General features: G+C 49.3%; 1 protein-coding gene across 12 annotated transcripts in view; it reads right to left on the reverse strand.

Moving 5' to 3' along the window:
• The window catches only part of ZNF536 (zinc finger protein 536), a 488,765-nt gene that overhangs the window by 24,660 nt on the left and 437,509 nt on the right, over positions 1-26,596 (reverse strand). The window lies entirely within an intron of this gene.

Raw genomic sequence — 26,596 nt, forward strand, 5'->3', positions numbered from 1 at the left:
TGGTATTATGGATCCATAACAGATAAATGTGTATCGCGGAATATATAAAAGTGCCAACAATTGTCAATATGCATTCACACGCTGTATTAAGAATATTCTATAAAAGACTCTCAAAATATGATGGATGGAGATAACTAAGTGAGTGATGCTGCTGATGAAAATTTGGAGAAAGTGCATCTTAAGCCCTAAGGAGGTTTATTAGACACAGCAGCCCAAACTCAGCTGACATTTACAAAAGTCCCTTGACACTCAGAACAAAGAGTCCTCACGCACACACGCTCCTCCAAGCAAGGACTCAAAACACACGTGAAAACGAAATACAGAAATTCCAAAATCGAGGCTCAGGTGCTGGGAAGGAGAGATCCGGGCACCTGAGTTATTCATCCAGAACAAATGTGGATGCTCACTCTCCAGACACTTGCGAGGCTCCCTGCAGAGCCCTGGGCAGGAGGGAGGAGGGGGACTGGACCGGTGGGGCTCAGCCCTCCAACTTCTAATCTCTGTGTTTCTGGGTGTCTAATCCTCAGAATGAATTTGAAACTCAGGCTTGGTTTGTTTTGCTGCCTGCCTTTTTTTTGTTAGCAGCCATAAACACATTGTTATGCTTTTTTCTTAAAAAAAAAAAAAGTAAAACATTTCCAGCTTCCCTACACATAATAAAATCAATCTTTTGCCCAGTGCATTAAATGAAATAGCATGTCCCCAGAAAATACATAATAGTCAGTGTGTACAAAAATCATGCAAATAAAAGTTTTTTACAAAAATAATCCAAAGGTCAGAATGAAATACTAAGCATATTCTATCAAATAGACATAAATATTTGTGTGTATTTTATACAGCAGGAGACCTGAAAGTGCTCCCTCAAAATGCATGCTGAAATTCCTAAGCTGCAATGCCTTTCTTTGCTGATAATTTGATTTGTTTATGAAGTCTCCCTGTTTCCCTGACATATAGATATTATACACATCGACAGTAAATAGACCTTTTTAATTGAACTCATAGGTTGAAAGTGAACGTGACCTTGAATTTACACTGATAGCGATTATTTATAAGAGATTTAGCCACCGACTTCCCTTTTGTATGGGAAGGACTTACTTTATCAACAGACCATATTTAAGTAAACAGTGCCAAGTAAAATAAATTCAGCATTCAAAGATAAACATCTCTCCCTGTGTTGGACGTGGGCAGCAGCATGCTCCTTCGATGCCCCGTCCTATCACTAAGAAAGGAGCCCGGTAGAGCGAGAGCTCAAATTCATCAAAGTTCAGATTTGACTGCTTTCTCATGAGCCACATGTGGGAATGTAGCAAATCTGCAATTTATTTAATTTTAATTAAATTTTGTTTCACATCCTGTTTTGCAAGTCAGCAAGATGGGCTAGATTTGCCAAAAAGAGATGAAATAAAGAAGGGAAGGAAGTTCCCCGGCCCAGGCATGCATTTGCAGCCCTGCGTCTGCCCGGCCGGGCTGAAGCCTTTCTTTGGAATACACAACTCTGTCTGTACAGCCTGTCTTGCCCACAGTATCACAGCCTTGCTATCTCCTCGCTGAAGGGCCTATTTGTCTGCTTTAAGTGAAATCACTCAATTCTCAAAAGTCAGTGGAGGACTTTAGAAGGGGGAGGGATCGGATAGGCTACTCCAAATAAGTTCCATTAATCAAAAGACACAGTGTAATGTAACTAATATTTTACAATTAGGGGAGACAGGATGGAACTAAAAGCCATCTATCTCTCTTATACCACATGATCATCGATTCATAATCGGAGACTGAGAGTTGCACAAAGATGCATTTACTGGATGGGGGGAGCGGGGGGAGGGCTGGCCTGAGCCGAGATAATGAAGGCGATGAGAGTGTGCGACGCTGAAGGCTGAGGAGAGATGACAGAGGAGCTCAATGCTGACGGATGACATGAAGACGCGCGCAGATACCTGACAGCCCGCGGGAGCCGCCGGGCTCCTTCCCTGCCATTATATCCTCAATTATCTTGGTAAGGGACTAAGAGGGAGGACGAGGAGCAGGCTGGCTGAGCACGGCGGCCACTTGGCACTGGGCCACTGGGCCACAGTGCCACGGTGCCAGGGGAGGCCACTGCGCCCCGTGTGAGCCCCACTTGGGGGGGCTGCGGCTTCCATTGTCAGTGCCCCTGGGTGTGCACACACACATACACACACACAGGGTGGGGGACACACAACGGGGATGCCCGCGGCTCCATCTGCTTTGTAATAAAATTCCTAACTCTTCTAAGGGAGTCATTTTTTTTCTTTCACTGCCACCTTCAGGAAAAGAACAGAGTTGGCCCTTTGCAAAAGAAAAAAAAAAGTGTGTGTGTGTTGGGAGTTGGTGCCTGGGAGTTAGGGGGTGCTCGCCGCTGCTGCAGAATGAGCTGGCTAGAGACAGCTCACACTCCCAAAAGCATCTTCACAGAACTCCGCAAATGAGGACTGCAAGGAGGGAAAGGATCTGTGGGGAGTATATGCGGAAGCTGAGAACGTGAGAGAGGGAAGGGGCAGAGAAGTTGTGCAGGCCCCTTCCTGGGCGCAGGGACTCAGACGTCACACCCTGGAGAAAGTTTCTCTGGCCCCCGCCCCATCTTCAGCCGTTGCCCCAGACTGGGGTCTTCCCCACCCAGACATTTTCTACCTTGCTCCATTATTTCTTTGCAGAGATACAGATGGCCTCACGCAAATGCTCATGTAGCCTGTCTTCTGAACAAAGAAAAACAAATGATGTTCCAGGAGGCAGAGTAACTTGGGATCTCAGCAACGTGGCAGGACTGTGGGGCAGGTGGCGGGGCTGACAGCGTCCCAGCCCATGATGGAGGGGAGGACGGCCACGGCGGCTGGGACGGTGCCCCCATCCCCCTGGTTGCCTCTGCACGGGGCCATTTCTTTAATATACAATACTATAGTGACAGATTATGTAATATGTACAAATCCCATATTGAAGCCAGAGGTCCAGAGAAGCCATGATTTTTATGGTATTTATTTTTTTTAAATCGTGACTTGGCTACCGAGTGTGTTCCCTGGTGAAGCTGCCCTGACTTTTCCTCCCAATCCGTCCCTTCTGTCTTTACCTGCCTTGGTTCCCCGGGCCCTGTTTGGAAGGAGCAAGCCGGAGGGGGATCCCAGAGTTTGGTTTCCCTGCAAAGCCTCAGGAAGGCTTGTTTCTAGGAATGTGTCTGTGCACACACACACACACACACACACACACCACACCCACAAATAAAAACACTTCCACTGTAAGAGCCCACAGATGTCCAGAAACAGTCTCTCCACCAGCTCAGATGGGGCTACCTCGAGGACTTGTTCTAAAGCCCCCTGCTCACTGACATTGCATCCCTGTGGAACGTGAAGCGTGGGAGACAGGGGTGCAGTCCCAACCTCAGAGCAGAAAATCCAGAGACCCGCGGGGCTCAGATGGACACACTCAAACCCCTTTGGTGTTTTACCCAATTCTTCCAAAGGATTTGATAAAGACCCCTCCCCCCACCAACACAAAGTTGTCCAAAAGGATAAGGGGACTCTGATCATCTAAGGAAGCTGTTGAGTCCAATCTGGTGAGCTAATCAGAGGGCAGAGGTGTTAAGTACAATTCACTTGCGTGGCCTGAGTAGCTATAATTGAGACAACCCCCTCCCACATAACCCCCTGGAAGATGCACTGAAAACATAAGTGGCCCCAGGAGGTTAAGTTTGAGTGTCCCGGACATAAAAAGGATGCAACTGCATCTGCCCTCAGAAGCTTGGTAAGGACCCTTGGCTGTTCAGCCCGGGATCAGGTCCGGGCGGCTGCCCATGTCCCGCCCCCTGCGTCAATCAGCCCCTATAAAGTCATGCTGGGAAGCAACAGCCCCCTCCCTTGCCTGAACCGAAGATTCCCCGGTTTACATGCAGACCTGCTAACGCAGAACGACCGAACCAAGCCATCGCTGGATAAGATAAAGCAGGAAAGCAAACCAAAGCCAAGCCTGTAAAAATGGAGTTCCAGGAATCGAATCGGTACCCACGTTTTTAACCTTTCTATTGCCATGATTTTGCCCTTAAAGCAAAAATGAGAACTAAGAGTTTTCAGGTAAAGTGAACTTCTTTACCAAAACCTGGACCGCGAATCCATGGAAATGCGATGTGTTGTCTTTGGAAGCAGTTTATGTATTAAGATTTTTGTGAGGCAAGGCGCGATAGCTCACATCTGTAATCCTGGCAGTTTGGGAGGCCAAGGTGGGTGGATCACTTGAGCTCAGGAGTCGGAGGCCAGCCTGGGCAACATGGTGAAACCCCATCTCTACCACAAATACAAAAAATTAGCCAGGCAAGGTGGCATGCATCTATGGTCCCAGTTACTCAGGAGGCTGAGGTGGAAGGATCGCTTGAGCCCAGGAGGCAGAGGTTGTAGTAAGCCAAGATCGCACCATTGCACTCGAGCCTGGGTGACAGAGTGAGACCCCATCTCAAAAAAAAAAAAATATATATATATATATATGTGTGTGTGTGTGTGTGTGTGTGTGTGTGTGTACATGTGTGTCATTGTTGATCTTGGTTGGACACATGGTTCTTTTACTTGTGGTTTGACCAAATGCAGGACAGGAAAGACAGACAATTTTCCAAGAAGATTTCTAAAGAGAGCTATTCTTGTGGAATAATAGATAAGTGATCCGTTCCAAGCTTGTCTTAATGTATCAAAAACAGCAGTGCTAAAGGCATGAATTCTTAAGTCGAGTGATGAATAAAGGTATGATTCCATGTTGCTCTGATTACCCCAGCTGTGTTGATGGACAAGAAATGTGAGTTGAGCATGTCTAAGGTACAACCCCTCCTGTCTAAGGTGTGGAATGGGATGAAGTAGAGTGGGCGATAGCTGAGTAGGCTGTTTCCTATCCCAAACGTTCTGAGAAATCCGGTGTGCTGTTATTATGGGTGTGGCTACACGCTTCTTCAGTTCCTGCATTAGAAAGGTCATAGCTTTGAAAAGATATTTAGTGAGCAATCTCATTCCCCTTTACAGGGACATCCAGTTTTCAAATACTGCTAAGCCTTGACAGCGGAGAAGGCAGGCAGAAACCATCAGAGGGAAAAAGGGGAAAAAAAAATCCGCTCAGGCTATCCTCCTAGTCCCAGATGAGGTGGGCTGGCAGCTACTAAAAATTAAACAGAAGAGGTTTTCCAAATGCAAACAGAACATATCCGCAATCATAGAAACACCTCTAACACCGTAACACTCCTTGAACTCCAAACAAATTATTTGGGAGGATATTAAGCCTGGAAGGTCTTTCAAATTCCTTTATTAGAAAGGAGATTACTTAGAGCTCATGGCCAAATCACATACAATTTGACCCAATTCTTTTCCACCCTTTCCCATCATTTGATATTAGGCAGAAACTATTGTTCAAATGCAGAAATTCATTATCCTCTTCTCCAGCCAAGGCCAGGCTGAGAAAATTCCCTGAGACCCGGCTTTCAACCCTGCCTCACAGCCATAAAGGTGGTCTTTCGCGCCACCTAGAGGGCAGCCGGAGGCACGGCGCGTGAGTCACTCGGAGGAAAATTAAATACAGCTGAATAATTGAATGAGAGGGCAAGTTGAATCAGGGGTCACCATCTGTTTGACTAGAATTGTTGGCACATTTCAGCTAAGCCTCGCGCGCCTCGTAAACATGCTTACAGTTATCATAGCTCGCATTGCCCTAAAATAAAAGAAAATTGGTCCTAAAATAAGCCTGAACTAATTAAACATATACCATCTTGTCGTCATGGAGACCAGAGTGAAGGTCACCAGCTTCTCATGGCATTCAGGAGGGTGCTGGTGCCAAAAAGAGATGGGTGATTCTTCCACTCCCGGGGAGAGGGCACCTCCGGGGCCAGAGGTACTGCCTGGATGGAGGGTGTGGGGGGAGAGAGGGTGCCACCACCCCGTTCTTCATCCCTTGTTTCCCCTCCGGGCTGAGGGGAGGCAGAGAGGGAGGGCAGGAAAGCAATGACACCATCTCTGCAGATCCAGGAAGCAGCGTCAGGAGGGACCGTGAGCTGCCCCCTGCCAACATTACTTAATATTATGCCCATTTGGCAGATTTTCCCTGGGGATGGAGGTGGGGAAGGCGCCCTTCCAAAGAAAGGGGTGTCGTATCTGAGTTATATCCTTCTGCCAGCTTGATCCGAGAGCTGGTCCTCTACCAAGAATCTCGATGCGGCTGGTCGTGCATTTGTGTGCGTGTGTGTGAATTACACTGTATGCTGTGTGTACGCACGACCAGCACAAATGTATATTCTGGGAGAGAAACCAATTCGAACGGTACATCTCATCATGTCTCTGATAGATTCCTCCTTTCTTGGGGAACACGTCCTCGCCTCGAGGCCTCAGCACGCAGCAGCTTCATCTTGGGGGTTACTGAGGACAGGCTGTATGCAAACCCAAAACTTGTGGGGTTTGAGAGATGCCATTAAGATTTCATCCCCTTGCCTGGCTGGGTCAGAACCCAGCGAGCTCCTTGGTTTGGAGATTTGAAGATGCAGCTTTTTGGCCCCTGGTGGTCCGCAAGCCCCTCCCTCGTTGTTCTCTTTCCTGGACCATAAAAGCAATAGAGGCCTCTTTCTCTTGTCCCCCTACCCTGCTAGGCTGGGACCGCCCTCCCTTTTTTCCTTCCCTTTTGCACTGTCGATTATGCACAAATCGCTTACGGAAGACACAGTGGAGTGACCCCAACTTCAGGGAAGCCTCCTCTGGGGACACAATTAACGTCTGTTGGAGCCCACGTTGGCTGGGCTGACACCATTGCGGATTCCGGAGGGGCTGTTCTCTCCGGCGTGGCGGAGATGTCATTGGGGAAGGGGGGCTACCCAGAGACCAGAGGGTGGAACTGGACCTGGAGGACTGGAGCCACTTCTGCTCCTAAGTAATTAGGACCCGTCAAATGAGGCTGCTCTGCACCAGCCCCCCGCCTGGTAAACCAGCCTGCAGCCTGGCTTCCTAGAATCCAAATTATGACAATAGGAGAGAAAGGATCAACACCACCAGTATCTGCTGGGCAGAGAGCTGCCCTAAGCACTAGGAGGAGGGGCCCTTAGGATGCCATCCAGCTTCCTGGCTGGCGCCCCAGCTAAAGCAGGCCAGGGACACCAGGGAAGGACTTCCTGCCCTTCATGCGGAGAGCTCTTAGGCTGCACTTTCTGCTGGACATGCCCCCTGTTTCCCACCTCACTCCCCATCAGCTCACAGGCTTCCTCCTCCAGGAAGCCCCCTGTGATGCCCCTCTGTGCACGACATCTCCCACACTGGCTCCAGCAGGAGCGCACAGCGGCCCGTTGACTCACACTTAACACACCTCCTCAGCACCTTGCACAGGCCTGGCGTACAGGTCTGCAGAAAGCCCCACGAGTCAGGACCTTTGTGGGTTGCTGTGCCCCAGGGCAAACTAAGCAGTGACCCTCCTGCCCACTCCACGGGTCTCATTCCTTAAAACCGACTTTCCATATCCCTGGAAGATACAGAGCCATTCATCCCAGATCAAGCATGGTTGCGCCCAGGGTTCAGAAAGTCAGAAAGCGGCTGTTGTGAAAGTTGGGAAATAGAAAGGGGCGGGGTGCAGGGTACACTTGGCAGGCAGGTGTTCCGTAATAATCATAAACGACAGTTGCAGAACAGACCGGTTGAGGAACAGCAGGGTCTGTGCATGGGGCCCCTGCCTCTCCCTTTCTTGTCCCCGGTGTGACAGAGAGGAGGCAGGATTGTCACCTCCGGCCTCCAGACCCAGGAGTCTTTTTCCCACTCAGCCTCACCCTTCTTTGGGCACAGCACACACCCCAACTTTGTCCAGTGTCCCTGACCCCTCCCTCCCTCCCCTGGCTGTACCCCAGGGGGTACAGTGGAGACAGGGGCCCTGGGTAAAGACAGTATGGATGACCAGGTGGCAGGAAACTCGCTCACCTGTGCATCTAGCAAGTAACTACAGTTCCCGATGTGGGCCAGGTGGGCTGGATACACAGAGCTGACCCCCGTATCCCTGCAAAACAGGTTGAGAATTGCAATTTCTCTCAGTTTTCCAGAGAAACCAGAAACAGGTTTTTATGTGAAATCCCTTGAGTTTTAAATGTTAACTACCAATTCCAGGCCCTCAGAGGCTCTGGGGGACCCGGCCAAGCAAGTCTGCAGACTGCTGGGAGCCGACACGCACCTGCCTTTGACCTTCCTGCTGAGTCGTCCTGCAGCCACAGTAGGCTCTGGCCCTTCCCTGCTGCCCCACACCAAGGGCTCTGCTTCCTCGGTGCAGAGAGGCGACGTTCCCAAGAAGTCCTGGGGAGGGGGCAGTTCGTGTGACAGCTGCACAGAACCCTGTACCCCCAGGCCCTGGCGGGCAGCCCCATGGGCTTGGCTGCTGGCACCAGCAGCTAGAGCCTCACACCCTAGGGTTTCCAGATCACCACCCCCAGTCACCTTGTTTCTGCCACAGCCAAGGAAGACTCAGCTGCCGCATCCCCTTTCCCTTCCTTCTCGGCCCAGGGCCTCGCCTCCATCATGTAGCTGCGGGCTCCAAAATTGCTCTCTGATCCCAGATAGCTGTGAAGCGGTGGTTAAGGGAAAGCAGCTATTGATAATCCACCGCACAGATGGATTAACTTTCAAAAATAAAAAATAGGGCTGGTGCCTGGATACGGGAAGTCCTGAGCCTGTATTGAACCGGCCTCCACACAGCTGTGTGGCCTCGGGATTTAAGGCTGGGCAGCCCGTTCACCCCTGTCTTCCGCACAGAAGAAAAACCACCTGTTGTCACTGAGAGGAGCTGCCCATGCCTCGGCTGGCTCCGTGTTGAAGTGGGCTGCGGGGATCCTGCAGCTGTTCACTGGGGACTTGTCATCTATGTAACAACGTGCTACCCTTTTATTTTTATTTTTATTTTTTTATTTTTAGGATGGAGTCTTACTCTGCCACCCAGGCTGGAGTGCACTATCTTGGCTCAAGGCAGTCTCAACCTCCTGACCTCAAGTGATCCTTCTGTCTCAGCCTTTTTAATCTCTTCATTTTTGAATGAAGATTTAACTGACAGATTTCCAGAGGGCAAAAAGCAGAAGTTAAGCCTAAACAGTAAGGGTATAGGTGTGTGGGGGGATTGGGGGTGGGTACCAAGGAGCTCCCAGGGATCCTAAAGGAAGCTCCAGACACGTGGGCTGCCCAGGCCCTGTTAGACCCACAGAGTCTTTGAAGCTGAAAGCTCTTGCTTCAGTGGGTCCTGGACTCATTCCCTGTACCCTGCATTTCCCAACCGCCCGGGAAAAAATAAGAGTTCCCTGGTGGTAGAGGGAGAGGAGAGTCACATCATTGCATCATCTGTAAAATGCTGATTCCCAAGCCGCCTGCACTAGCATTTCTATGGGAAGTCGGATGCAATTCAGGATGTGTCCTCAGCCTCCAAGGGGGTGGTTCTTAGGATCTGTCTGATTTCTCCCAAGGCTCCCTGCCTGGCCCTAGGAGTCCAGTGCCAGGATCTGCCTGGGATCTGCAGTTTCAAGAGCATTATCACGCCTCCTCTCGTCTTGGGTTCCCACCGTGTCTGTCAAGAGAGCTATGAGCAGAAGGGAGCACTGAGCTGGGACAGGTAGCTGCTTCCTGACAGGAGACCCTGAAGGAGGGCAGTGGGCGATGGGGAGGGAGGGAGGCCAGACCTTGTGCAGGTCTCATGGGCTCTGCACTCAGCTCCTGGGGCCTCTCACTGATATCCAGGCTCAGAAGGGAGACCGGAAAGGCTGTGAGCCTCTCCGACCCCTGCCGAGGACCCTGAGCAATCCCCCTGCACACAGTGCACCGAACCCGTCCGCATCCTGAGCGTCTCCCAGCCAGCGGCCATGACCCGGCCCAGTCTTTTAAAGAAGAAAGCTGTGGTACCACGGAGCTTCTCTGGTCCCTGAAAACAGCGCCCCCTTGCTTCTCTTGCAAATTGTTGATTGTTTCTCGATGCTGCTTTTCCATGGACCCTTTGCAGTCTGATTTCTCATCTCAAATCCTCTTGAAATAGTTTGCTTTTTAAAATATAAACTGTCACCGAACACTCAAGCTTTTGACATTCTCAACTATGGCCTGCCCCTTCTGCTCCCAAGGAAGGAAGTTCGGTGCCTCAGGGTGATAGCTGGGGGCTACCTGTGCCCATCAGGGTGCCTCCCGTCCACCCCATCCCCTCTCTAACAGTTCTTCCTTTCCTGGGCAGAGACTCCCGCAGGGCTCACCAAGTCCCCCCATATCAGAGGGGGCAGGCCACGTGCAGCACCCTGACTTGGGCTTTATGAGCTCAGGGTCTTAGGAGGCTTTCAAAGCGGTTTCTTGGTGCCAGGAAAGACAAAAATCGCAAAAGATCAAAGCCATTGGTTATCCCAGACTCTACAATTATATATAATTCACAAAAAATAATGCAGTTATCTGTATATGCAGCATGCAGGGGTCAGAGCCAGACAGGATCCACGAGGTCAGCCTGTCGCCAGCTTTTCCTGTGTCCCCGGGGGACACTTTGCTCTGGGCCTGACAGCCACCATCCTCCACGGAGAGCAGTGAATGTCCTCGCCAAGGCACACTGTGCTGAGCTGGAAGGCGCCTTGGCCACAGCCCCAGGTGGACGGCCAAGGGTGGCCAGGGAGTTGAGTGACCAGGGCCCAGTCCTCGTCACTCTGCTGCCCTCTGCAGATGCATCAAAAGCCAGGAGGGCACCTTTCAGAGGCCAAATTGACAGGGCCAACTCCAATGCCTGCACATGGTCACCTGGCTGTTGAGATCTTAACTATAACACCAAAAAGAAACCGAGAAGCAGGTAATCCTGAGGTAACCAAGAAAATCATCAGAGGCTGGGATCGTGAAGCCAAAACCTCTCCCAAGCACCAGCCAGGGGTCTGGTTTCTGCACAGATCCAGCTGGCCTGGCCCCAGGGAGATCACGGCAGCCCACCAGGTATGAGCCAAGCTTTACATTAATTTGGGCTTATAATTGTTAAGAAGCCACATCTAGAAACTTCAGAAATTTCTTCAATTGTAGAAAAGACATCACGCCATTTCTTTCACAAGCAAAATATCTTAAAAAATCAATATTTGGCTGGGCGTGTTGGCTCACAACTATTATCCCAGCACTTTTGGGAGGCCGAGGTGGGAGGATCACTTGAGGCCAGGAGTTTGAGACCACCCTGGGCAACATAGCAAGACTCCATTTCCATAAAAAATAAATAAACCGTCCACGCTTGTCTCAAAAGAAACTTTTGAGAAGATACTCCCATTTAAGTCCTTGTTAAAAGGGCTTCCTTGCAAGAAGTTCCTCAAAAGATATATTTAAATTCATATTAAAATCATTTTCATAAAATGTGTGTGGAGAAAAGACAAGTTTAATTCTCAAAGGCTCCATTATTGAAGCAAAAATTAATATTTGTACTGTTTCTAAATTGGAATAAAATTGCAAAGATGCAAACACCATCCTATATCACAATCTATAAACCAGTCACAAATGTTAAATCAACTGTAAAAATGATTTAAAATCTACATGAATAATTTTATTAAACTGATTTGAAATCGTATTTTGTGCTACCTTCACTTATTAACTGCATCTCCAACAACAAGGGAGTTATAATGGATTTTTGCAAATACAGATATGTTCTCAAATAATACTGTGATCACAAGGCAGACCTATGCTGGGATCATGTGACTTCCTGTCCCACAATATGGAGAAGGGGCTCACAGAGTGAAAGCCATCTTCTTCACACATTCACAGATCGCCATAGAGTCTCAGTGGGCGCAGTTCAGATTTTATGCACAAAGGTTCATGTTCATCTTGCTCACAGCAGAGGCAAGAAGATCATTTCCCATAAACACTCAGAATAAACTGCATGCAAAGACGTGAAGAGTCCATGAATTTCCCAAAGTGTTTGAAGTTCAAAAACAAAAGTGCGTTTCTGGTCCAGCACATGTGGCTCACACCTGTAATCCCAACACTTTGGGAGAAGGGAGGATCACTTGACCCTGGGAGTTCAAGACCAGCCTTGGTGACATAGAGAGACCCCCATCTCTACAAAAAAAAAAAAAATCAAAAAAATTAGCCTGATGTAGTGGCCCACGCCTATAGTCCCTGCTACATGGGAGGCTGAAGTGCGAGGATCATTGGAGCACAGGAGGTCGAGGCTGCAGTGAGCTATGATCACACAACTGCAGTCCAGCCTAGGTGACAGAGTGAGACCTTGTGTCAAAAATAAAACGTAAAAAAGCCAGAGTGCATTTCCACGAGACCTCACTCTTGGTCACCCATTTCATGGAGAGAAGCTCAGAGGGCTGTCATCTCTACAGCCCTCTTTTTGTCTCCTCTGAAGGAAGAATAGCTAGACCAGAAAGTCAAGGAATGTCTCCTCCTTTTTCTGGGTGCCAGGAGACAGAGAAATCAGAGTGGGGGCACTCATTACCTTTGTCTCTGGAAATACAGCAGAAACAGACATCTCAAGATGAGATTTCAAGGCATGCAGCTGTGAGCCTTCCCAGCTCCTTCTCCAATCCACACTTTCTTGGTTTCTTTCCCATCCTGATAAGCCATTGGTTACATCTCAAATAAACCTGAATGACCTAATTTCTAAACTCTGGTTCTGCTTCCGGAAAAGTTACCCTGACAGTAGGACCAGCCGAGGTCCACAGGAGAAGAGTCTTTCAGTCTTTCACCTGTCATGAACAGCGTCCTTTCTCACCTGTCTCTGCTCACTGGCCACAGGGCAACAGACACCTTCGAGGGGTCCATCAGGTAGAAGCTCTGAGCTCATTGCACCTTGAACGCTTGCATCAGGAAACTCAAGGGCAAATCCATTTGCCTATTTACACGGCAGAAACAGAGACGAGTGGTTGCTACTCCTGATACAAATCTCTGTGGAAGTGTCTAATGGCCCCCAAAGTCTAAATGGCATATCCAGTTCCTTAGAGGTGCGGCAAACAGATTCCAAGATCAATAGGCACTGTCCTATAGATAGCTACAAGAATGAAAGCCAGAGAACATGAGGCCAGAGAGAGAAACTGAGCATCGTGGAACACTGCGCTGTTATCTGTGTCTCTTGGGAGTTGTGGAAACACAGCCTCTCAGCCACCTTCAGCTGCAGGAGTTTCTCAGGGGGAAGGGATTTTGACAAGGCGGGCAGGTAGGCAGTGGAACCCAGCCCAATGCCCACATGACCTGTGCAAGCAGAAGGCTGTCATTCTCCTTGACCACCGGGGGATGGCTGGAGCGACCATCTCTGAGCATGTCTTGCCCTGTCTTCTTGACTCCCATCTCTAAATGCAAAAAGCTGCCTACCTCGAATACCTACCAAGAACACACTATACTGGAGGCTTTTGTTTTTTTTGGTTTTTTTGTTTTTTTTGTTTTTTTTGTTTTTTTTGTTTTTTTTTTTGAGACGGAGTCTCGCTCTGTCGCCCAGGCTGGATTGCAGTGGCCCGATCTCGGCTCACTGCAAGCTCCGCCTCCCGGGTTCACGCCATTCTCCTGCCTCAGCCTCCGGAGTAGCTGGGACTACAGGCGCCCGCCACCACGCCCGGCTAGTTTTTTGTATCTTTTAGTAGAGACGGGGTTTCATCGTGTTAGCCAGGATGGTCTCGATCGCCTGACCTCGTGATCCGCCCGTCTCGGTACTGGAGGCTTTTATTGACATCCCAGCTATAGAGGCGAGCAGGACAAGCTGAAAGTAGCTCCGAGTTCATACTTACAGCTCAAGCTGGCCTCCACCCATGATGGGCAGCGATTTACCAGACAAAGGCAGCTTTCTCACCTCTCAGGCGGGGTTACTCCAGGACTGCTCTTCAGGTCCCAGAGCTCCCCAAAGCTCCAACTGCCCACCTGGATTGAGGGCATACACTCTGTCGGTTTCCTTCCCCTCCCAATACTCCATCAGTCACATCTCAAGTAAACCTGGATGCCCTGATTTCTTAACTCTGGCTCTGCTTCCTGAGAAATTAACCTGAGAGTAGTACCAGGCAAGGTCCACAAGAGAAGAGTCTTTCAGTTTTCTACCTGGCAGGAACAGCGTCCTCTTCCACCTGACTCTAGGCAACCACTCCCTGTCCATCCCCAGGCAGCCTGGGCACAGGGTGCATGGCACAGGATGCCCAGAGCCAGCCCTAGCTCTGCTGACAGGACACAGAGTGATGCCTACGTGCCTTAAGGAGCACTCTGCCCTGACAGCCTTCTCCACCCAGGCCCCTATCCCATCTCCTGCTGCCACCCTGCCAATCTGCTCCTCTCAGATAATATTTCCGAGCGCCTCGGCTCTGAAACACAATATCTGCCTCTTGAAGATGTGATGTGAGCTTTCACATCATTTCCCCCAAAAGTTAATTTCTGTGATGAATGCAATATACTCGAACCCATAAATCTGACCATCTGAAGGATTCAAATGGGGAATTATTGACAGCTGATGGAATCCAAGTGCGGAGATGAAGCTGCTTTTCTCATCTGTCCATCTAAATGTTGGAATGTGTATTGATTAAAATATGACTCGCTACAGAACCCAACATAAATCTAAACTCTATTAGATTAACACTAGCATTCAATTAACATAAAATGACAACGTAGGAGAAAAAGGCTGTGTGTCGGTCACCAGTAATATTTTAGCTGTAAACATGGGGAACCTGATATTGGGACGTGCATTTGCGCACGTGTTGGGGTGGTGGGCACGCGTGTGAGAGCTAGGTTGGTATGTGCGCCCCAGAGGCAGGAAGAGATGACGAGATGGCAGCCTTAGGGGAACTGCAGGCTTCAGCCACAGGAGGAGAAAAGGGTGACTGTGGCTGGTTGGCTTGACTTTGTTTTACCATTGCTTTTATTTAAGACTTGCCTGGGTGACCAGGGCCATGGTGCTGTGCGGGTGATGGATGTGCCAGTCCGTGGCAGGCACAGGGCAGGAGACCTGTCTACAAAAGGAACATCTGAGTCAGCTTTTCAGACACAGAGAGAATGTTTTCAGTGGGTTCAGGACTCCCGTGTGGAGCAACGAAGATTTCTCCCAGGGAGAGGAAAGCAGAGATTTGAAGACGAACTGAAAAAAATTCATATTGGAGTCTAGGCAGAGGCCAAACAGAAAAGTGATGAAACAGCAGTGATGTCATGCATGCCCCTGAAGGGCCAGGCGCTGTGCTGGGCTTCTGCTCAGATCTGTCACTGTTTCAGGTCTCGTAGGTCACACTGATCATACAGATCACCCTGGAAGGGTCCTGGGCGGGCTGGAATGGCTGACTGTGTAGATGAGGACATGGAGGCTCGGACAGGCTCAGTTCTCAAGTGACAGCAGCACTGGGGTCCTCACCCATTCCCCTGGGCCATCCCCCGCAGGCTATTTCCACATACGCCAAAAGCATATGGAGGTTTCTGGCTAAGGGGGTTCTCCAGTCATAGGTTCTTATTGGATTAAAGGGCCAGAGCGTGAAGGCTCCAGGAATACACTCAACCAAGACAGGATTGGGGCTGGCTTATAAACACCCCAGCTTTCTTGAGATGGTCCATGGAGTTCCTTGGAGGGTCCCAGCAGGAATAAGACTCCATCTCCCACAGGGATCACCTGCTTCAAAACGCGCCCACATCCGCTCCCCCTACGCCCTCCTTGTACTTCCTGGGATCTTCTCGCCCTCCTCCCGAAAAACTGCTTGTGCCTAAATCCTTATCTTAGGGTATGATTCCGGAAGATTCCAAGCAAAGGACTGAAGTCACAGAACTCATAAGTGGCAGCAGAGAATTTGATGTGTTTGCCTTTAAAACAGCTTCGCATCATCCCCCCAACCCCATGCTCCTACTAACAGATTCTTGAGCTAGAATTGGAGAGAAATGGGATTAAAACATCACTACAAAGAAGACAGAGGTTTGTAGACCCCGCGTCTTTCAGATTTGACCTTGTTTGCTGTATGGACCCTGAACTATGCTTTGCTGTAGAAATAATGCTCCGTGTCTAATTGGGTGCCCAGGCTAACTCTCGAAGCCCTCTTAGCATCTGGTTCACATGCTCACCAGTTCGCTATTTCAAACACATGCATTCCGATGTAAAATATTGCATGTGAGGGTACCAACTTGGGAATGCCAGAAACACACCTGAGCAACGGCAGCCCTGGGGTGGCCACTTTAGTCTCTGTATCATCAGCACCATCATGGCCTCTCTGCACATACAGACTTCTCCAGGGGAGGAGACACTCCAGCTGGCAGATCATTTGTCAGAAGTTCTGAATTGCAGAATAAAAAAGGAAGATATTTTCTTTCTGTCTGGGTTCAGTTTCTCTGGCCAAGTAATCTATCTTGTTTTGAATAAAATATTATCGCAAGGAAAAAGAGACATTGAGCTGGGAATTGGGTGATCCAAGTGAAGGCCTGGACGACCCCAGTGATTGCCATAGCCTTGGCTGAGTAGGCGGGGTCGTAGGGTGGTGACCAGGCTCCATAAAGTCCTACTGAGAAAAGAACTCCTGGGTAGATGATGGGCCTGTCTTGATGTCTCCAGTCCAGTGGCCACAGACCCTCCCAGGGATCCTTCCAGCTGCACCAGGACTGGAAGGACATTCTCAGGGATCTTGCCAAGCAAGGATCTTGGCAGTCTCCCAGGGTCGGAAGAACGCATTCTGGAATTGCAACCACCCAAGTTGAGGCTGTTTGTTCGTCACTGAACAAATGTCTGCTGAGTATCTATTTATACCTAGTGCTTCCTGAGATAGCACAGGTGCTATAAACACTAGTTAGACATATCCCCATGTCGCATGTCACCACAGACTGCCCGCCTCCTCCTCTCCTCTGGTCACTGAGGAAGAGCCACCTCCATCCAGTGAGGCTGTGCCCTTTCAGCACCTGGGGCCTCCACCCCTTCCCCGCTTCCCCCTTCTCCTTCTCCCCCAGTTCTTCCTGCTCTGCACCCTGAAACCCCAGAGTCACTTGGACGAAGCCGCCATTATCTCGGCTGAGTTGACAAGGCCTCCGTGACCTGGCCACAGTCTGTCTCCAGGCCTGTCCCTCATTACTGCCTCTACACCCTCTGCATCTGCTCCAGGACAGACCCTTCAGCTCCCCAGCTGGGCCAATCTTTCCAGTGATCATCACATGCCACTCCCTCAGCTGGGAAGCCCGCATCTATGTCATGGGCACCTAACTATTTCCTCCAGATTTCAGACTGGGCACATGACCCCATCCCCAATGTCAAACCTGAACATGTGTCATTGGTGATTTGCCTAAGGGCACCACACATGCTGAGTTATACCCCCTAGGTACCTGTGGGCCTGCACCGTGGCGATCCCCTGGCAGACACGATAATGATGCATTCATCCTTGTTCCTCTAGGGTCTGTGGAGAGCCTCACATGCAGAAACACGTGTGCTGAGTGAACGGGATGATTGAATGAGAAAGGGAAGGGCAGGAGAGGGGAGGAGTCTCAGAGGAAACCTGAGGCTGGGCCCTAGGGATGGGCAGGATGGGGTGGGGAGAGGAGCCTGGATAGAGCAGCAGAATGTTTTTGGTCATGAAATGGGCAATCATTCATCCCTTTGACAGAGCGGACAGAGCACCTTCTCTGTGCTCTCGCTGTTACAGCCTGGCAGGGATACAGCAGAGAGCCAGGCTCCTGGGCTGGTGGGATGGACCTGGGAATGGCTCCTGCCTTCAGAACCTGACTGAAGGGCGTGGGCAGCGGAGGCACCAGGGGGCTAGTCCGGAAAGGTGTCTTTGGGAAGGAAGGCCTCTGTCTCTGTTCTCAGACCACCAGGAAGAGCCTGGGAAATGCCTCCCCCAATAAAACCAAATGAATCTCTCTTTGGACTTCATAGTGAACAGTTCATTCCCAGAGACCTGTCTCCGGAGGAGCTCAGTGTCCAACCTGGCAGGGCTGAGAAGACAACGATGACGAGGACTATATTAACAGCCTGTGTTGAGTAGGTACTTGCCATGGGCCGGGCATCCCACAGACAGCCTTCCTGGCATAGATTTTCTTATCTGATCTATAGGACTGTCCTACACAGGTGCAGTCATCGTAACCACGGATTTCACAGGCAGAACACCCAGCCCAAATTAATGCCACAGTTTTCGAAGGCCACTCAGCAAATGAGGGCAAAAGACGGGATTCGAACCCAGGCATGCTGATCCCAGTGCACTAAGCGAATGAGAAGGGGTGCATGAGGGGAGGAGTCTCAGAGGAAGCCTGAGGCTGGGCCCTAGGGATAGGAGGGATGGTGAGGGGAGAGGAGCCGCAGGAATTCGTGTCCCCATTGCACTAAGCCTCCCTCGAGCCCCTCCTTCCGCCAGCTTCTGGCACCTAGCCATATGACGCCGTGCTGCGCGAGAGACTAAGAAACCCGTGAGTCCCGGTACCGCCCTCTCCCACCTGGGCAGGATGAGCGGAAAGGGAAAAGCTGCTTTGGAGAGAGGCAGATGCAGGCGCGAGTCTGTGTGACTCTGGGCTCAGCTCTTTTGCCCACTTCGTTCTCTTCCCTCCTGTAGATGCAGGAACAACCCAGTCCGCCCTAGGCCATAGAACCCTTCCAGCCTAGCACACAGCAGGCGCTCTATTCGTGCACATTGCCACAATGAATACATCATTGAATAAAGCGGTTATCCTGAGGTCTTTTCTCCTCTAATTTTTCCCAAAGGTAGGAACAGTTTTTATTTCCATACTTGCTCCGGAAACCCTGGGAGACGGCGAAATCGGGTGTTTGTCATTTGGTCCTCCCTACCCCCCCCCGCAAGCTTCTTCCAGGTTTTAGGCAAGTGGAACCTTGTCCTTCTGCGAGGATCGGGCGCCCTCTTGCGGCCATCTCGGGATTCCCAACGCTCAGGTACCTGCAGCAGGAGAGTGGGATTCTCGGGGGCTGAGGATGCGGAGGCCAAGGGACCGCCTCGCCTGCCCGGGGAAGTGGCCTGGCAGTCCCCGACACTCCAGGAGCCTGTCCCTTCTTTATTCATCAGGCTGGACACCGAGGCTGAGTCCCCGGGGAAGCTGACCACAGTCAGGCACCGCCTAAACGGAGTGTGTGAGGGATGGGGGCCGCCCCTCCCGCAGGCACAGGACTCAGCCGTCGCAAATGCCAGCGGTCCTTGGAACACGTCTGCCCGGCTCAGTCTACCAGATGCCCAGTTTGGGGAAGCGCGTGAGGAACAGAAATAGAGGAGACCCGACCAGACAAGAGGCATTTTCCCCAGCTGCAGGTCGTGTCATTTCCTCTCCAAAAACAGTCAGGGAGCACCAGTCGCCTGTGCATCGCCCCAGTGTGGCATTGGGAGAATTGCTCCTGCTGTCCCCTTCCCTCCAGGAATGATCTAGCTGGACTCCAGAAAGCCTTAGTTCCAGGGGCAGGGGCCGCCATGGGCACGATGCACCCAGGCGTGTGAGGGGGTCCCCCGGCACCACCTGCCCCCCTGCCAGTTCAGAGACCATCCTCACTGAGCTGCTCCTCCGTGGCCTGGCCCTTCTAAACCTCTGTCTCCTTCTTCTGGGCATTTGGGGTGTGGGGTTGCCTTTCCTGATTAACCGGAAATGCCTCGGGTATCTTACACTTGCTCTAACTAGGCTTGGGCACACAGGTGGTCCTCAGGAATCGGAGCTGGCTTGGAGAAGGTGGAATGAGTTGGGAGCTCCTATGATCACAGCAACAAATGACTTTTCCACCAGCCAAGAACTGGGCACCTCCCACGCGGCCCCTTCACATGGCCTCGAAGTGGGTGTGGCAAATGTGACTCGCCTCATAGAAGGGACCCACACGGAGCCCCCAGGGAGCCGTCAGCAGTGAGAGGCAGCTCAGACGCTGGAGCTGGCTTCCCCTCATCACAGATCTGGGTCAACTGTAAAGTAACAAACTTGGGCGGCTCCATCTTCACCGGTACCTGGGTGAGGCATAACAAGGGTCCCTCCTCAGAGTCCTTTGGGTCTGCAGGGACCCCCAACTTGGACGCCAGGATCCTGAGCTTTTAAGCTCCCAGAAGGCGCCCCCACACAAACCTCAGAAACACCAGGAAGCACCTGTAGCCTGGCCTGGGACAGGGTTAGCAGCGTATTAGGCAGAAAATTCTAGAAGGGACCTCTGATTGGCCCAGGGATGCAGGACCTGTCCTAGCAAGCAAAAGAAAGTCAATCACACCCCCTCCCCTCAAACTCAAGGTCAGGAGCCCCCACTGTAGAATCTCTACGTGGGGTAGAGTCTCCAGGGCAAATAAATATCTTAATTTTGCAGAAACTTATTTCCTGGAGAGAGAGAGAAAATGTGGCCAAGACCATCATCATGCACTAAACAATTAAATTCTTTCTAATATTGCATTTAAAATCCAAGAAGAATCCAGATAGCTTGGAGCAGTTAGCACTTCTGAAGGGCACTCCAGTCATTTTGAAGCCAATTACATGCCATTTCGATAGAATTCCTTGAAAGGATGGTGCCCTGAGGACCTGGCTTCAAATCTAGCCCCACTGATTACCAGCTGTGTGACCTTAGACAAGTTACTTAACCTCTCTGAACCTGCATTTCCCCATCTATGAAATGAGGCTAATAACAATGTATACCTTACAGGGTTTGACCTTCACAGCATAGTTCTTAGCACATTGCAAGCACTCAAGACATGCTGGGTGTATACTAACACTGCTGCTCTGCTATGGTTATCTAGTACGGTAGTAAATAGGCAGGGAGCTGTTCATGCACTCTATAGCTAAGACAACCTGACGTACTCTGGGCCTCCAGAGCAGATAGGTCTTCATTTAGTCTGGGAATCTCAAAAGGTGAGATTACCTCACTTCTCGTTAATAAAATATAAAAATAAAATTTAAAAAAAACTAGAAAAAACTCTAGCTAAAAGCGAGTCTTCTGACATTGTTTTATACACAGTCATGGTCAGTCTCTTCAATTAACCTTGATCCAGGCTGTTGGGGATGCTTCGGCATTTCAGGTCTCCTAACCACCCACCTTCCCACTGACAGGCAGCTCCGGCATGGGCGAGGCCTCCCTGATGGACGCAGAGAAACAGCTAACTCACACAGAGGGAGAGACTGATAGTGTGGGAGGTTGCAGGTGCCCCCTCCCTGCACCCAAGAGCCAGCCAGGCACTCACCCAGCTTTTCCACCAGGCAGGCCTGTGTGCAAGTCGCCCCTGCTCTGCTACTGGGACAGGCGACCGCTCCTCTGAGTCTCAGTTTCCCCTTCTGTAAGCTGGGGATAATTACACCTGTCCAGGCGTGTAAATGAATTCAGATGGAGACAGTATCTGGTGCAGGGAGGTCTGCAGCACACAGCATGTGTTCGGTCATTAGTCCTCGGTGCTGTGCTACTGCAAGATGCTAACAAGTTTAGTTTCAACAAGAGGGCCTAGCTCACAGCACAGTTTGCATTCTTGGGAGAACTGGGTGGGACAAGAGCTCACACCAAGGTAGGCCTGAGAACAGCTGCCTCAAGGGTCAGGGGACACTCAGCGCCTGCTCCCGTGGCCCAGGAGACATGAGCCCAGGGTTACCACAACTTGTGATTTTTCCAGAAATTGCCTAATATGCTCTGTAAAATATCCTAGATTTTCAATGTGAATAAGTCTTTAAAAATATGCATACATACATATATTTTACATATGTTTTTTGAATATATATATTTTGTGTGTGTATATATAAATACATATATATATACACACACACACACACACATAAAGAAAACAACGAAGCAATTGAAAGGTATTTCTGGGTCCCAGTTCTGAGGCAAGAGAAACTAGATCTGCGAGGTTTCCAGCTCCCTCCTTACCCCATGTGTGGGCTTCTGAGGATTCTGCTACCCCCAGAACCCAGAGCTATTCCTAGAACACCCCACCTTGAGGCTCGGAAAGCCCGTCTCAAAGCCTCAATAGTAATAGAAAGGTGGGTTCCACTTCTGTGCAGTGGCCGCCATCTACTGGTGGAAGGACGTGAGTGCAGCCAGTGCCTGCCGGGATCCCCAGCAGAGGATGGGAGGAGAGGGGAGGGAAGAGAGGAGGGAAGAGAGGAGGGAAGAGAGGAGGGAGGAGAGGGGAGGGAGGAGGTAGGGAAAGGGAGGGAGAAAAGAAGAGAGGGCAGGAGGGAACATGTCGGACCCGGCCAGCTTCTGATGTGAGAAGGAACCCAGCAGCAGGGCCTGAGCCACCTCATCAAAGATGAGAAGCAGCTTAGGCGTCCTGAGTGATGGGGGAGGCGGAGGCAGTGCACCTGCTGCTGGGAGGTCTGGGCCTGAGCTCGGAACCTCCTGGGAGACCAGGTGAGTGGTGATCAGCAAGTGTGCATGCACACGTGTGTCTGTGGCACGTCTGCAGACAGGCACCCTCTGTCTAGATCAACCCTACAGCAACAAACTTGGTGTAGCCACATCTTCATGGATACCTGGGTGAGATGTACCGAGGGTCCCTCCTCAGAGCACTTTGGGGCTGCAGGGACCCCAGCCTGGACCCCAGGATCCCAAATAAAGTCTCCCAAGAGGGGCCACCACAGGAACCCCAGACACACCAGGAATCACCTGTCCATGCAGTGCACCAGAATGTGCAATGTCTCCAGACAGTGACCACTCCTTTCCCCTCAGCCTTCTGATCCCCTAGCGACTGTGCCTGCTGCCTAGGGCCCCCCAAAGACCCAAACCCCAAAGCTCTCCACGCTGCTGCTGATCCCCATAACCTGTTTTCTAGGAGCACTTTGTCCAGCAAAAGGGAAACCTGGCTTGTTTCCTCAAGCCTGGAATGAACATGGAAAGGGTGCCTTTTTAGCAGAAGCAAGGATCTCCAAATGGTTTTGAAACAAAATTTACCCAGTGCCAGACTCTCCTGGGCCAGTCACATGGCCCTTGAGTGACCACGATCTTCAAGAGCCACTTTCAGGAAACGCGGCAAAGGTGCTTTTCATGTGAAACACCAAGCCCAGGCAGGCCCTCCTCAGCCCATAGGGCCATGGATCTCTCAGCTGAGCTGAGCTAAGCTTCCTCCACTGACCCCCTCATTCTGCTGTGTGCAGGGAGCAACATAGAAACGTCCCCCAAGACAGCTCTTCAAACAACGCATTACTGCTTACGGATTGTAATTATTATTATTATTATTATTATTATTGACGGAGTTTCGCTCTTGTTGCCCAGGCTAGATTGCAATGGTGCCATCTCGGCTTACTGCAAGCTCTGCCTCTCGGGTTCAAGCGATTCCCCTTCTTCAGCCTCCCTAGTAGTTGGGATTACAAGCATGTGTCACCATGCCCAGCTAATTTTATATGTTTAGTAGAGAAAGGGTTTCACCACGTTGGTCAGGATGGTTTCGAACTCCTGACCTCAGGTCATCCGCCTGCCTCGCCCTCCCAAAGTGCTGGGATTACAGGCATGAGCCATGGCACCTGGCCACTGCTTATGCATTTTGAAACTTTCTTTTAATTTTTTTACTGGATATTATTTTCCAGGCCTGAAGTGTTTCCTGTTGATTAACTTGCTTTACTCTCATGGAGCCTCTAGGAGGCACTATTGTGACCTATTTATAGGTAGATAAACAGAGGCTGGGGTGGTGAAGTGAAAAGTTGCCGAGCTAAAGAATTGGGCCGGCAGCCCGGGCATCAGCCCTCAGCACCCCCAGCCGAGAAGGGTCCAGAGTGCACGCAGAATCAGAGATCTTCATAGCAGAAAGCACTCTTTGATGCCAGCCACACTGACTCCACAGGGAGCGGAGTGTGTTCAAAGGCCAGGATTTTATTCCCCCATCCCCACCCTCCCCAGTTCTCACCACTATCCAATTAAAAACAAAAACAATCGCATAAATGACACTACGCGCCAGGGACTTCATAGACATACGTGCCTTTCACAGATAGCACCCATGGAGGTGGGTATTTTTGATTCCTCTATTTTCCGGTGAGAAGTCTGAGATTCAGAGAAGTTAAGCAACTGGCCTGTGATCACCCAGATGGCAAGAGAGCAGCCTCAGTCTGGGATCTGACCAGTGCCTGTTGCTCTGAGACTGCAGGAGCCAGTCCCGGGCTCCATCCGCCCCTCCCTCTAGCAGCCTGGCCTGATTCAAACGCCCGGACTGCAGGTTCCTAAATCAGCGTCCATCAGCCCAAGGTCAAGGTTATTACAGTTTACACAACTACAGTCACCAAGGAATAACTAGGACAGGACAGGCTGGTTCTAGCAGCTGCTGAGAGAGGGAGAGAGGGAGAGAGGGAGAGAGAAGGAGAGGGAAAGAGAGAGAGAGAACGAACTCAGCAAGAATTCCTCTAGATAGCACTATTTGAAATCTTCCCATGATGAAATTAAAAGTGAGCCTTAAATGATTTATTTTTTCAATCTGTGAATCTAAACAAATGATCCCCCTTCTAGGTACATGTATCATATGATCTCCTTCACAGCTGTGAAAAAATGCTATTAGTGCTTTCAAAGCAGTTTTATCACAGATTAAAGAAGCCTAGAAAAAAAATTGGCAGCCAGAGACAGCCATATGCCTACTTGACCTAGGATGGTAAACCTGTTGTTCATTCCAGAGAGGGGATTATGGCATTACTTTTAGTAAGTTGCTTTTCATATGGAAATTTCCTTTCATAGTAAAGATCTGTCTTTAATAGCATCATCCTAAAAACATGCCTATTTTTTAATTCCCTGATCATGGACATATAGATTTTTATAGTGTCTGCAAGCATACATTAATGTTAATTTCACCATTCTTCCTTTGTATTTTGTTAATGTCACAGTCTGCTGTAAAACCTTGCCAAGTTTCTTAACTGTCATGTTAATTCCAAGACCTATTCTGCACTCTTTGACATTTCAGGACAGAACAAGGCAGTAAAAATAGATTAGAAACAGCTTATAAGTATTATAAAATCTAGAACTTTACAGATGGTGGAATTAGGTCTGCTGAATAGAAATTTAGCAACTCCTGAACGCAATAATATTAGAAAAGCCTATTCATTTCTAAGGTAAATATTTGGAAGGGGTCGTATAATGGCGGCTGGAGAAGTGTGGGGAAACTTATGAAATGCAACAGAGTTATATTATTTTAAGAAACACACTGTATGCATATACCATATCCTGCAGAGTTTCAGGTTTCAAAGGCTTTCTCCACTGTATAAATAAAGGGCACATAGTAAGGGCTTGATTTTATTCATGGTCAGTTCAAAGATCACACAAATTATTTCACTCAGGGGATTTGTCTGCATTTTCTTAAGTTAAAGCACAGCATTACTATACTTAGATATTAAATGACACTACCACATGCTAAGAAATTTGCAGGAATGGACACGAAATTAGACACTGTTTTCTTAAACTGATTGCTAAAGAATGCCCACTGTTTAAACCTGCACTATCCATTTCAAAGGGAAGTATTGGCTGATTTCAGGAAGTTTAAAATCAGCTCATGGAGAAGCAGGACAAAGTTAGGGTTAAATGTGTTTTTCTTTCTCCCCAAAGGGGAAACTATTTCTTAAAAAAAAAAAAAAAAGAAAGAAAAAGAAAAAAAAAGAAAGAAAGAAAGAAAAAGAAAAATCTTTCCCCTTTTTCTTTAAGGAGAACTTATTATTTCCATCATCCTCGTTGAGTTGTTGATGAATAGTTCACATCCCCTGCCAAGCCCCACCCTTGTCTATTTTCTAAGCTCTTTCCTCATTATTTGCTCAGCCTTTTCCCACAGCCCCGACCGGCCGTCAGGGCGGCTTAAACACAACACAGCATTAACATGGGGAAATGGCTTTCAGTTTCCAATTGATCTCCTAATACGTTATGTTGAAATGATAATTGGTACACTCTTCATTGAAAAATAAGAGAGAAAAACTACTTCTCAGTCACCGCCAGGTATTATCTTAGTCATGTATTCGGAACAACCAGATACATTCAAAAAAACAAAACAAAACAAAACAAAACAAAAAACTATCCCCCCATCTGCGGGAGAGACTGCAGTCCACAATTCTTTTCAACTGACATAATCCAGATTGATTCGTTCAGCAGATAAAATTCAGGCCACTTCTGCCCTTTATGGGAGCAACATAATACCAGTCTTTATTCAGTAACAATGTAACATAATGAGATCGGAATGTGCAAAATGACTGTTCTTAAATTACTGTGCCTCACAAGGGCCCAACACAAGCTGGGACTTAATGTAAAAAATCATTAGGCACAGATTACTAAAGTGCTCCTGCATTAAGGAGGTCAAACCGAGTCTGTTTATGGCATTTTTCAGGACAGAAAGTCTTTGCTAATATCTCGATTATGACTGTGTTCTGGGGGGCCCATCCCAGCACCCACAGCTCGGCACTGTGTCTCCACCCGGGAGCTGGGAGGCAGAATTAAGAGAGGACAGGGCAGGAGACGGCGTCGGAGGGACTCCACAATCATGTGCTGTTTTCGGGAAAGTTGGGTGCATCAAATAATTTAAGCTCTGAGCTATTAAGTTACGTTAATTTCAAGATCGTCAGGGGATGGTTATTCAAACACACAGAATATTTGGAAAATAAAGAAAAGCACAAAGAAGGAAGAATGATCTCCCACCATCTCAATACCTAGAGATAACCCCTGGCCATTCTGAACGTAAATTCATCCCAAATTTTTTTTCTAGGCATAACTATCTAATGTTTTTATAAAATGGATGCTTCAAATACAGTTTCTGACTAAATGTTGTAAGTAATGCCAATGTTTCCCCTTGTCATTA

The sequence above is a fragment of the Papio anubis genome, chromosome 20 (genome assembly GCF_008728515.1).
Source record: "Papio anubis isolate 15944 chromosome 20, Panubis1.0, whole genome shotgun sequence".
Taxonomy (NCBI): domain Eukaryota; kingdom Metazoa; phylum Chordata; class Mammalia; order Primates; family Cercopithecidae; genus Papio; species Papio anubis.